The 13,806-nt window shown below is 32.2% G+C and overlaps 1 protein-coding gene and 1 long non-coding RNA gene across 4 annotated transcripts in view; both read right to left on the reverse strand.

Moving 5' to 3' along the window:
• Window positions 1–555, reverse strand: part of LOC145553858 (uncharacterized) — a 3,297-nt gene extending 2,742 nt beyond the window's left edge. Inside the window, exon 1 of the long non-coding RNA XR_014089901.1 lies at window positions 1–555. This exon is cut by the window's left edge and continues 2,306 nt beyond it. This is a non-coding gene — a long non-coding RNA (uncharacterized LOC145553858).
• Window positions 1–13,806, reverse strand: part of rims3 (regulating synaptic membrane exocytosis 3) — a 99,640-nt gene that overhangs the window by 25,925 nt on the left and 59,909 nt on the right. The window lies entirely within an intron of this gene.

The raw sequence follows: 13,806 nt of genomic DNA on the forward strand, positions 1-13,806 counted from the left end.
TCCACCATTCATTTCTATGGGGAAAATATTTGCACAAAAGTGCAATTATTTCAAAAAGTGCAATAGTGAAGTTTACCAAAAGTCATAGCACCATTCTCCTGAAGGAGCTGAACGTTTTGATATATAAATTAGTACAATCAGTGAAACGTAGTGAGAGTAGTTAAGCGACAAAAAACGTACGGAAGTCAGAATAATAATAACTAGAAAAATAGCTGTTCCTAGCGAAACAGCCGTGAGAATGCATATTTGCAGAATGACTGCTGCAGAAATGCAAGAAAAAGTAGAGAAAAGTTTAAGGAGTAGAAGAAAGTAGAAGAAAGTAGAAGAAAGCAGAAGAAAGCAGAAGAAAGCAGAAGAAAGCCGAAGATAGTGGAAGAAATAGAAATAGTTGAAACTATTGAATAGTGAATATACTATATTAATATATTTAATAGTGAATTAATAGTGAATTATACTGCATAAATTATATAAACTATATAATATATAAATTATAGCAGAATTCAGCAGAAGAAGCAGGAGTTTGTGTGCAAGCTGAATTGTTTGAAAAAGTGAAAAAGTGAAACAGAGTTTAAGAAAGAGCATAATTGAAACAACAGGAAATTAGTGCAATCCAGGAATAGTTGAAACAATTGAATAGTGAAAGTAATAAGTATAAAAATTAGTGGGAACAGTGAACCAGAAATATTTGAAGGAGTAAAACAGAGGAAAACCAAAAGCAAAAAGGTTCAGAAGAAGTAGAAATGTTTGATATATGAATTTATAAAATTGATTAAAGATAGTAGAATATCTTAAAAGATAGTAAAACCAGTAAAACCAGAAGGCAAACAGAAAAGTAGACAAGCTGAATGCATAGACACAGATAAAACAGCACAAGAAGAAATACATTGAAAGAATAGGAGAAAGTGTGGCAAGGTTGTACTCCAGAGGAGTTTAACAGAAAACAGTAAATCCTGTTGAAATAATGGTAATAATTCAATAAGTAGACACTAGTGGCTATATTTTAATGCATAAAATATTTCTCTACAGTGAAATATGTATGAACAGCATAATTTTGTTTGTCAAACAGCAGAAAAAGTTCAAAAACGGCAGTTCGCCGAATTTCCCCATTCATTTCAATGGGCAAAATATTTGCACAAAAGTGCAATTATTTCAAAAAGTGCAATAGTGAAGGTTACCAAAAGTCATAGCACCATTCTCCTGAAGGAGCTGAACGTTTTGATATATAATTTAGTACAATTAGTGAAAGATAGTGAAAGTAGTTAAGCGACAAAAAACGTACGGAAGACAGAATAATAATAATAACTAGAAAAATAGCTGTTCCTAGCGAAACAGCCGTGAGAATGCATATTTGCAGAATGACTGCTGCAGAAATGCAAGAAAAAGTAGAGAAAAGTTTAAGGAGTAGAAGAAAGTAGAAGAAAGTAGAAGAAAGCAGAAGAAAGCAGAAGAAAGCAGAAGAAAGCAGAAGAAAGCCGAAGATAGTGGAAGAAATAGAAATAGTTGAAACTATTGAATAGTGAATATACTATATTAATATATTTAATAGTGAATTAATAGTGAATTATACTGCATAAATTATATAAACTATATAATATATAAATTATAGCAGAATTCAGCAGAAGAAGCAGGAGTTTGTGTGCAAGCTGAATTGTTTGAAAAAGTGAAAAAGTGAAACAGAGTTTAAGAAAGAGCATAATTGAAACAACAGGAAATTAGTGCAATCCCAGGAATAGTTGAAACAATTGAATAGTGAAAGTAATAAGTATAAAAAATTAGTGGGAACAGTGAACCAGAAATATTTGAAGGAGTAAAACAGAGGAAAACCAAAAGCAAAAAGGTTCAGAAGAAGTAGAAATGTTTGATATATGAATTTATAAAATTGATTAAAGATAGTAGAATATCTTAAAAGATAGTAAAACCAGTAAACCAGAAGGCAAACAGAAAAGTAGACAAGCTGAATGCATAGACACAGATAAAAACAGCACAAGAAGAAAATACATTGAAAGAATAGGAGAAAGTGTGGCAAGGTTGTACTCCAGAGGAGTTTAACAGAAAACAGTAAATCCTGTTGAAATAATGGTAATAATTCAATAAAGTAGACACTAGTGGCTATATTTTAATGCATAAAATATTTCTCTACAGTGAAATATGTATGAACAGCATAATTTTGTTTGTCAAACAGCAGAAAAAGTTCAAAAACGGCAGTTCGCCGAATTTCCCCATTCATTTCAATGGGCAAAATATTTGCACAAAAGTGCAATTATTTCAAAAGTGCAATAGTGAAGGTTACCAAAAGTCATAGCACCATTCTCCTGAAGGAGCTGAACGTTTTGATATATAATTTAGTACAATTAGTGAAAGATAGTGAAAGTAGTTAAGCGACAAAAAACGTACGGAAGACAGAATAATAATAATAATAACTAGAAAAATAGCTGTTCCTAGCGAAACAGCCGTGAGAATGCATATTTGCAGAATGACTGCTGCAGAAATGCAAGAAAAAGTAGAGAAAAGTTTAAGGAGTAGAAGAAAGCAGAAGATAGTGGAAGAAATAGAAATAGTTGAAACTATTGAATAGTGAATATGCTATATTAATATATTTAATTGTGAATTAATAGTGAATTATACTGCATAAATTATATAAATTATATAATATATAAATTATAGCAGAATTCAGCAGAAGCAGGAGTTTGTGTGCAACCTGAATTATTTGAAAAGTCAAAAAGTGAAACAGAGTTTAAGAAAGAGCATAATTGAAACAACAGGAAAAAATTTGCGCAATCCCAGGAATAGTTGAAACAATTGAATAGTGAAACAGTAATAAGTATAACAAGCAAAGCCAGTGATGCAGCACCTGGGATTGCACAACTTCTCGCTAACTGCACTGGTTGTTATTCTATGAGAGCATGCTCCGTCTGTCTGTACGTCGCAAATAACATGGTTAAAAACATTCAATGTCTTAACTGATTTCCCATAATTAATTCCAAGTATTTAATGTACTGTTTTTATAGTCACCAACTGTGTGTGTAACGTGTTTCGTGTGCTGAGGAGCGATCGAAAACGGCATGTTACTCGAGACGGCAAACGCCATACAGATTCGAGGTGAGGTATTCAGTTCTCTGCCTCATCGCTGGGGGCGCTCATGAACCCAGATATTGTAACTCCACAAACGAAGAAGGGAGAACGTAACGGCAGAGAACGCCAAGCAGAACGTCAGAGACATTCAGGAGCACTTGGATATTTCACTTCGAAAGATTTGGCACCAGTTTGGCACACACACACTATATATCAGTGACGTACGTGAGGTTCATTGCTGGTGAGGCACTGACTTATGACTTAGACACCATGCATGCTATTGGACCTACGGAAATTTCGCGCATGCATACAACGCTGTGGGGCAAAAAGACTAATATTTTACATGTCATCTATAGCCGCGTTAACTCAGTGAAACTTCAATGTAGGTATTAATTTCGTGCTATGATCCACAGCAAAGTGATCTGTTTCCCCAAGCTACGCAGACTCGCTGCCATAGCAACTGACAATAATGCCACTTTATGTTTTAGGATTTAACACAAAAAAAAATCAAGAATTTGCACACACAACAAATCATTCAGTCTGTTGTTGTAGTACGTTTTAAGCTTAATGTTTTATTAATAAATTATTGCTGTGGTAGATTAGCTACCGCTTCTACTTTACTGAATTATTTAAACATTAACTGTAGCCCACCAAATGCACATTTCATTAAAAAACTAAACAAAAACATCTTATTGCTGTCTACCTTTACCTATCAATGAAATCCATGCACCCTAATTCTGCACAAAAATATCTGTTCATCCAAAGCCAAGTTGATCCTCGGCATGTCTTTTCTACTCGGTTTGAGAATCATCAAACTGTCTTGAAGTAAAACCTTCAGCTCCGGTGTTGGTCTTCCTTTAGTTATCATCTCCTGCTTCAATTGAAAATCCACTTTAGAAACTGTTTAAGGGTAGAAATCTAATCTTTCATGTTCGGAGGAGAGAAGAAAACAAATATATCGCTGTACTTTACTTATTTACTGTGTGGCTAGCTCCATGGCTAGCTCACTGTGTATTACTCTGCAGTTGTGCAGTCACAATATCTGGGATCATGAGCGCCCCAGCGGTGAGGCAAGAGAACTGCCTGCCTCACCTCGAGTCTGTTCTCTGCCGATTGTTATCGCTCCTTCGCACACAAAACACGATACACACACAGTTAGAGACAAAAAACAATGTGCATTATATACATAAGCAAAATTATGGAAAATAAGACCATATATTAAATGTTTTTAGCCATTTTATTGCTGGCGTACAGACAGGACGAACAGGCTCCCATAGAATGGCAGCCAGTGCAGTTAGCGAGAGGTTGCGCAATAGCACGTGAGGCTAAGCTCGCTGCTTCCTCACCGGCTTCGCTCCTGAGGTTTTACAGTCATGTTTTTGGACTGTGGGAGGAAACCGGAGTACCCGGAGAGAACCCACGCATGCACAGGGAGAACATGCAAACTCCATGCAGAAGGACCCCAGGCCGGGAATCGAACCCAGAACCTTCTTGCTGCAAGGCAACAGCTCTACCAACTGCGCCACTGTGCCGCCTACCAATTAAACCCAGAAATTAAATAATAATTTCTGGGTTTTTGCCAACGCTAAAGAGAACACTCACCTTTAATGCTTTTCTTTATTATCATTATTATTTATTTTTTTAGCTTTTAAAAGAGGCTTGAAGTCATATATGAAGTATATATGACTTCAATATATATATATATATATATATATATATATATATATATATATATATATATATATATATATATATATATATATATATAGTGAAACTTAGTGAAGGTATACCAGAATTCAGCAGAAGCAGGAGTTTGTGTGCAACCTGAATTATTTGAAAAAGTCAAAAAGTGAAACAGAGTTGAAGAAAGAGCATAATTGAAACAACAGGAAATTAGTGCAATCCCAGGAATAGTTGAAACAATTGAATAGTGAAACAGTAATAAGTATAAAAAATTAGTGGAAACAGTAAACCAGAAATATTTGAAGGAGTAAAACAGAGGAAAACCAAAAGCAAAAAGGTTCAGAAGAAGTAGAAATGTTTGATATATGAATTGATAAAATTGATTAAAGATAGTAGAAGATCTTAAAAGATAGTAAAACCAGTAAAACCAGAAGGCAAACAGAAAAGTAGACAAGCAGAATGCATAGACACAGATAAAAACAGAGCACAAGAAGAAAATACATTGAAAGAATAGGAGAAAGTGTGACAAGGTTGTACTCCAGAGGAGTTTAACAGAAAACAGTAAATCCTGTAGTAATTATAGTAATAATTCCATAAAGTAGACACTAGTGGCTATATTTTAATGCATAAAATATTTCTCTACAGTGAAATATGTATGAACAGCATAATTTTGTTTGTCAAACAGCAGAAAAAGTTCAAAAACGGCAGTTCGCCGAATTTCCCCATTCATTTCAATGGGCAAAATATTTGCACAAAAGTGCAATTATTTCAAAAAGTGCAATAGTGAAGGTTACCAAAAGTCATAGCACCATTCTCCTGAAGGAGCTGAACGTTTTGATATATAATTTAGTACAATTAGTGAAAGATAGTGAAAGTAGTTAAGCGACAAAAAACGTACGGAAGACAGAATAATAATAATAACTAGAAAAATAGCTGTTCCTAGCGAAACAGCCGTGAGAATGCATATTTGCAGAATGACTGCTGCAGAAATGCCAGAAAAAGTACAGAAAAGCTTAAGAAGTATAAGATATCAGAAGAAATAGAAAATAGTTGAAATAGTTGAACAGTGAAATGTAGCAAACTGCAGATAATTGCTGAAGCTGAATTAGTACACCACCAGAAATATTTGAAGAAGTGAAACTTAACATAAAGGGCTAAATAAGCATATTTGCAGAATGATTGATGGAGAAATATAAGAAACTTGAGAACAAAGAGTAAGAAAAGCATAAGAAAGCTAGTTATACTTTGTAGAAATCCTTTGCCCAGTAGTGAAACTTTGCAAAAGTGTTGCAGAATTCAGCTGAAGAAGCAGAAGTTTGTGTGCAACATGAATTATTTGAAAAAGTCAAAAAGTGAAACAGAGCGTAAGAAAGAGCACAATTAGCACACGAGGAAATTAGTGCAAACCCAGAAATAGTTGAAACAATTGAACAGTGAAACAGCAAAAAGCTTAAATTAGCGGAATCAGAAAAATCAGAAATATTTGAAGGAATAAAACGGAGCAAAACCAAAAGAAATAAGGGTCAGAAGAAGCAGAAAAGTTTGATATATGAATTGATAAAATTGATAAAAGTTTGAGAAGACCTTTGCAGACAGGAAAACCAGTAGAAACAAAGGAATATCCAGAAAAGTAGACAAGCAAATGCATAGAAACATAGAAATAGTTGAAACAATTGAATAGTGAATATACTATATTAATAAGATAATAGTGAATTAATAGTGAATTATACTGTATAAATTATATAAATTATATAATATATAAATTATAGAGGAATTCAGCAGAAGAAGCAGGAGTTTTTGTGCAACCTGAATTATTTGAAAAAGTCAAAAAGTGAAACAGAGTTTAAGAAAGAGCATAATTGAAACAACAGGAAATAAGTGCAATCCCAGAAATAGTTGAAACAATTGAATAGTGAAACAGTAATAAGTATAAAAAATTAGTGGAAACAGTAAACCAGAAATATCTGAAAGAGTAAAAAGAGCAAAAACTAAAGCAAAAAAGTCAGAAAAAGTAGAAATGTTTGATATATGAATTTATAAAATTGATTAAAAATTGTAGAAAATCTTCAATATAGTAAAACCAGTAGAACCAGAAGGAAAACAGAAAAGTAGACAAGCAGAATGCATAGACACAGATAAAAACAGAGCACAAGAAGAAAATACATTGAAAGAATAGGAGAAAGTGTGACAAGGTTGTACTCCAGAGGAGTTTAACAGAAAACAGTAAAACCTGTAGCAAAGATAGTAATAAATCCATAAAGTAGACACGTGTGGCTACATTTTAATGCATAAATATTTCTCTACAGTGAAATATGTATGAACAGCATAATTTGTTTATAAAAGAGCAGAAAAAGTTCAAAAACGGCAGTTACTAGAGTGTACACTCAAGTAACTGAAATCAGTTACAGAGTTCCACCATAGGAAATAATGGGGCAAAAATTTGCACAAAAGGGCAATTATTTCAAAAAGTGCAATAGTGAAGTTTACCAAAAGTCATAGCACCATTCTCCTGAAGGAGCTGAACGTTTTGATATATAAATTAGTACAATTAGTGAAAGATAGTGAGAGTAGTTAAACCAGGAAAAACGTACGGAAGCCAGAATAATAATAACTAGAAAAATAGCTGTTCCTAGCGAAACAGCCGTGAGAATGCATATTTGCAGAATGACTGCTGCAGAAATGCCAGAAAAAGTACAGAAAAGCTTAAGAAGTATAAGATATCAGAAGAAATAGAAAATAGTTGAAATAGTTGAACAGTGAAATGTAGCAAACTGCAGATAATTGCTGAAGCTGAAATTAGTACACCACCAGAAATATTTGAAGAAGTGAAACTTAACATAAAGGGCTAAATAAGCATATTTGCAGAATGATTGATGGAGAAATATAAGAAACTTGAGAACAAAGAGTAAGAAAGCATAAGAAAGCTAGTTATACTTTGTAGAAATCCTTTGCCCAGTAGTGAAACTTTGCAAAAGTGTTGCAGAATTCAGCTGAAGAAGCAGAAGTTTGTGTGCAACATGAATTATTTGAAAAAGTCAAAAAGTGAAACAGAGCGTAAGAAAGAGCACAATTAGCACACGAGGAAATTAGTGCAAACCCAGAAATAGTTGAAACAATTGAACAGTGAAACAGCAAAAAGCTTAAATTAGCGGAATCAGAAAAATCAGAAATATTTGAAGGAATAAAACGGAGCAAAACCAAAAGAAATAAGGGTCAGAAGAAGCAGAAAAGTTTGATATATGAATTGATAAAATTGATAAAAGTTTGAGAAGACCTTTGCAGACAGGAAAACCAGTAGAAACAAAGGAATATCCAGAAAAGTAGACAAGCAAAATGCATAGAAACATAGAAATAGTTGAAACAATTGAATAGTGAATATACTATATTAATAAGATAATAGTGAATTAATAGTGAATTATACTGTATAAATTATATAAATTATATAATATATAAATTATAGAGGAATTCAGCAGAAGAAGCAGGAGTTTTTGTGCAACCTGAATTATTTGAAAAGTCAAAAAGTGAAACAGAGTTTAAGAAAGAGCATAATTGAAACAACAGGAAATAAGTGCAATCCCAGAAATAGTTGAAACAATTGAATAGTGAAACAGTAATAAGTATAAAAAATTAGTGGAAACAGTAAACCAGAAATATCTGAAAGAGTAAAAAGAGCAAAAACTAAAGCAAAAAGTCAGAAAAGTAGAAATGTTTGATATATGAATTTATAAAATTGATTAAAATTGTAGAAAATCTTCAAATATAGTAAAACCAGTAGAACCAGAAGGAAAACAGAAAAGTAGACAAGCAGAATGCATAGACACAGATAAAAACAGAGCACAAGAAGAAAATACCTTGAAAGAATAGGAGAAAGTGTGACAAGGTTGTACTCCAGAGGAGATTAACAGAAAACAGTAAAACCTGTAGCAAAGATAGTAATAAATCCATAAAGTAGACACGTGTGGCTACATTTTAATGCAAAAAATATTTCTCTACAGTGAATATGTATGAACAGCATAATTTTGTTTATAAAAGAGCAGAAAAAGTTCAAAAACGGCAGTTACTAGAGTGTACACTCAAGTAACTGAAATCAGTTACAGAGTTCCACCATAGGAAATAATGGGGCAAAAAATTTGCACAAAAGGGCAATTATTTCAAAAGTGCAATAGTGAAGTTTACCAAAAGTCATAGCACCATTCTCCTGAAGGAGCTGAACGTTTTGATATATAAATTAGTACAATTAGTGAAAGATAGTGAGAGTAGTTAAACCAGGAAAACGTACGGAAGCCAGAATAATAATATAATAATAAAGAAAAACAGAATCACTATAAGTGAGAATGCATTGAATGCATTCTCACTGATAACTAGAAAAATAGCTGTTCCTAGCGAAACAGCCGTGAGAATGCATATTTGCAGAATGACTGCTGCAGAAATGCCAGAAAAAGTACAGAAAAGCTTAAGAAGTATAAGATATCAGAAGAAATAGAAAATAGTTGAAATAGTTGAACAGTGAAATGTAGCAAACTGCAGATAATTGCTGAAGCTGAAATTAGTACACCACCAGAAATATTTGAAGAAGTGAAACTTAACATAAAGGGCTAAATAAGCATATTTGCAGAATGATTGATGGAGAAATATAAGAACTTGAGAACAAAGAGTAAGAAAAGCATAAGAAAGCTAGTTATACTTTGTAGAAATCCTTTGCCCAGTAGTGAAACTTTGCAAAAGTGTTGCAGAATTCAGCTGAAGAAGCAGAAGTTTGTGTGCAACATGAATTATTTGAAAAAGTCAAAAAGTGAAACAGAGCGTAAGAAAGAGCACAATTAGCACACGAGGAAATTAGTGCAAACCCAGAATAGTTGAAACAATTGAACAGTGAAACAGCAAAAAGCTTAAATTAGCGGAATCAGAAAAATCAGAAATATTTGAAGGAATAAACGGAGCAAAACCAAAAGAAATAAGGGTCAGAAGAAGCAGAAAAGTTTGATATATGAATTGATAAATTGATAAAAGTTTGAGAAGACCTTTGCAGACAGGAAAACCAGTAGAAACAAAGGAATATCCAGAAAAGTAGACAAGCAAAATGCATAGAAACATAGAAATAGTTGAAACAATTGAATAGTGAATATACTATATTAATAAGATAATAGTGAATTAATAGTGAATTATACTGTATAATTATATAAATTATATAATATATAAATTATAGAGGAATTCAGCAGAAGAAGCAGGAGTTTTTGTGCAACCTGAATTATTTGAAAAAGTCAAAAAGTGAAACAGAGTGTAAGAAAGAGCATAATTGAAACAACAGGAAATAAGTGCAATCCCAGAAATAGTTGAAACAATTGAATAGTGAAACAGTAATAAGTATAAAAATTAGTGGAAACAGTAAACCAGAAATATCTGAAAGAGTAAAAAGAGCAAAAACTAAGCAAAAAAGTCAGAAAAAGTAGAAATGTTTGATATATGAATTTATAAAATTGATTAAAAATTGTAGAAAATCTTCAAATATAGTAAAACCAGTAGAACCAGAAGGAAAACAGAAAAGTAGACAAGCAGAATGCATAGACACAGATAAAAACAGAGCACAAGAAGAAAATACATTGAAAGAATAGGAGAAAGTGTGACAAGGTTGTACTCCAGAGGAGTTTAACAGAAAACAGTAAAACCTGTAGCAAAGATAGTAATAAATCCATAAAGTAGACACGTGTGGCTACATTTTAATGCATAAATATTTCTCTACAGTGAAATATGTATGAACAGCATAATTTTGTTTAAAAAAGAGCAGAAAAAGTTCAAAAACGGCAGTTACTAGAGTGTACACTCAAGTAACTGAAATCAGTTACAGAGTTCCACCATAGGAAATAATGGGGCAAAAAATTTGCACAAAAGGGCAATTATTTCAAAAAGTGCAATAGTGAAGTTTACCAAAAGTCATAGCACCATTCTCCTGAAGAAGCTGAACGTTTTGATATATAAATTAGTACAATTAGTGAAAGATAGTGAGAGTAGTTAAACCACGAAAAACGTACGGAAGACAGAATAATAATAAAGATAAAGAAAAACAGAATCACTATAAGTGAGAATGCATTGAATGCATTCTCACTGACTAGAAAAATAGCTGTTCCTAGCGAAACAGCCGTGAGAATGCATATTTGCAGAATGACTGCTGCAGAAATGCCAGAAAAAGTACAGAAAAGCTTAAGAAGTATAAGATATCAGAAGAAATAGAAAATAGTTGAAATAGTTGAACAGTGAAATGTAGCAAACTGCAGATAATTGCTGAAGCTGAAATTAGTACACCACCAGAAATATTTGAAGAAGTGAAACTTAACATAAAGGGCTAAATAAGCATATTTGCAGAATGATTGATGGAGAAATATAAGAAACTTGAGAACAAAGAGTAAGAAAAGCATAAGAAAGCTAGTTATACTTTGTAGAAATCCTTTGCCCAGTAGTGAAACTTTGCAAAAGTGTTGCAGAATTCAGCTGAAGAAGCAGAAGTTTGTGTGCAACATGAATTATTTGAAAAAGTCAAAAAGTGAAACAGAGCGTAAGAAAGAGCACAATTAGCACACGAGGAAATTAGTGCAAACCCAGAAATAGTTGAAACAATTGAACAGTGAAACAGCAAAAGCTTAAATTAGCGGAATCAGAAAAATCAGAAATATTTGAAGGAATAAAACGGAGCAAAACCAAAAGAAATAAGGGTCAGAAGAAGCAGAAAAGTTTGATATATGAATTGATAAAATTGATAAAAGTTTGAGAAGACCTTTGCAGACAGGAAAACCAGTAGAAACAAAGGAATATCCAGAAAAGTAGACAAGCAAAATGCATAGAAACATAGAAATAGTTGAAACAATTGAATAGTGAATATACTATATTAATTTAAATAATAGTGAATTAATAGTGAATTATACTGTATAAATTATATAAATTATATAATATATAAATTATAGAGGAATTCAGCAGAAGAAGCAGGAGTTTTTGTGCAACCTGAATTATTTGAAAAAGTCAAAAAGTGAAACAGAGTTTAAGAAAGAGCATAATTGAAACAACAGGAAATAAGTGCAATCCCAGAAATAGTTGAAACAATTGAATAGTGAAACAGTAATAAGTATAAAAATTAGTGGAAACAGTAAACCAGAAATATCTGAAAGAGTAAAAAGAGCAAAAACTAAAGCAAAAAGTCAGAAAAAGTAGAAATGTTTGATATATGAATTTATAAAATTGATTAAAATTGTAGAAAATCTTCAAATATAGTAAAACCAGTAGAACCAGAAGGAAAACAGAAAAGTAGACAAGCAGAATGCATAGACACAGATAAAAACAGAGCACAAGAAGAAAATACATTGAAAGAATAGGAGAAAGTGTGACAAGGTTGTACTCCAGAGGAGTTTAACAGAAAACAGTAAAACCTGTAGCAAAGATAGTAATAAATCCATAAAGTAGACACGTGTGGCTACATTTTAATGCATAAAATATTTCTCTACAGTGAAATATGTAGAACAGCATAATTTTGTTTATAAAAGAGCAGAAAAAGTTCAAAACGGCAGTTACTAGAGTGTACACTCAAGTAACTGAAATCAGTTACAGAGTTCCACCATAGAAATAATGGGGCAAAAAATTGCACAAAAGGGCAATTATTCAAAAAGTGCAATAGTGAAGTTTACCAAAAGTCATAGCACCATTCTCCTGAAGAGCTGAACGTTTTGATATATAAATTAGTACAATAGTGAAAGATAGTGAGAGTAGTTAAACCAGGAAAAACGTACGGAAGCCAGAATAATAATAATAATAACTAGAAAAATAGCTGTTCCTAGCGAAACAGCCGTGAGAATGCATATTTGCAGAATGACTGCTGCAGAAATGCCAGAAAAAGTACAGAAAAGCTTAAGAAGTATAAGATATCAAAGAAATAGAAAATAGTTGAAATAGTTGAACAGTGAAATGTAGCAAACTGCAGATAATTGCTGAAGCTGAAATTAGTACACACCAGAAATATTTGAAGAAGTGAAACTTAACATAAAGGGCTAAATAAGCATATTTGCAGAATGATTGATGGAGAAATATAAGAAACTTGAGAACAAAGAGTAAGAAAAGCATAAGAAAGCTAGTTATACTTTGTAGAAATCCTTTGCCAGTAGTGAAACTTTGCAAAAGTGTTGCAGAATTCAGCTGAAGAAGCAGAAGTTTGTGTGCAACATGAATTATTTGAAAAAGTCAAAAAGTGAAACAGAGCGTAAGAAAGAGCACAATTAGCACACGAGGAAATTAGTGCAAACCCAGAAATAGTTGAAACAATTGAACAGTGAAACAGCAAAAAGCTTAAATTAGCGGAATCAGAAAAATCAGAAATATTTGAAGGAATAAAACGGAGCAAAACCAAAAGAAATAAGGGTCAGAAGAAGCAGAAAAGTTTGATATATGAATTGATAAAATTGATAAAAGTTTGAGAAGACCTTTGCAGACAGAAAACCAGTAGAACAAATGAATATCCAGAAAAGTAGACAAGCAAAATGCATAGAAACATAGAAATAGTTGAAACAATTGAATAGTGAATATACTATATTAATAAGATAATAGTGAATTAATAGTGAATTATACTGTATAAATTATATAAATAATATAATATATAAATTATAGAGGAATTCAGCAGAAGAAGCAGGAGTTTTGTGCAACCTGAATTATTTGAAAAAGTCAAAAAGTGAAACAGAGTTTAAGAAAGAGCATAATTGAAACAACAGGAAATAAGTGCAATCCCAGAAATAGTTGAAACAATTGAATAGTGAAACAGTAATAAGTATAAAAATTAGTGGAAACAGTAAACCAGAAATATCTGAAAGAGTAAAAAAGAGCAAAAACTAAAGCAAAAAAGTCAGAAAAAGTAGAAATGTTTGATATATGAATTTATAAAATTGATTAAAAATTGTAGAAAATCTTCAAATATAGTAAAACCAGTAGAACCAGAAGGAAAACAGAAAAGTAGACAAGCAGAATGCATAGACACAGATAAAAAAAACAAGAAGCACAAGAAGGAAAAATACATTGAAA

Source organism: Poecilia reticulata, chromosome 11, assembly GCF_904066995.2.
Source record: "Poecilia reticulata chromosome 11, P_reticulata-male-v2, whole genome shotgun sequence".
Taxonomy (NCBI): Eukaryota; Metazoa; Chordata; class Actinopteri; order Cyprinodontiformes; family Poeciliidae; genus Poecilia; species Poecilia reticulata.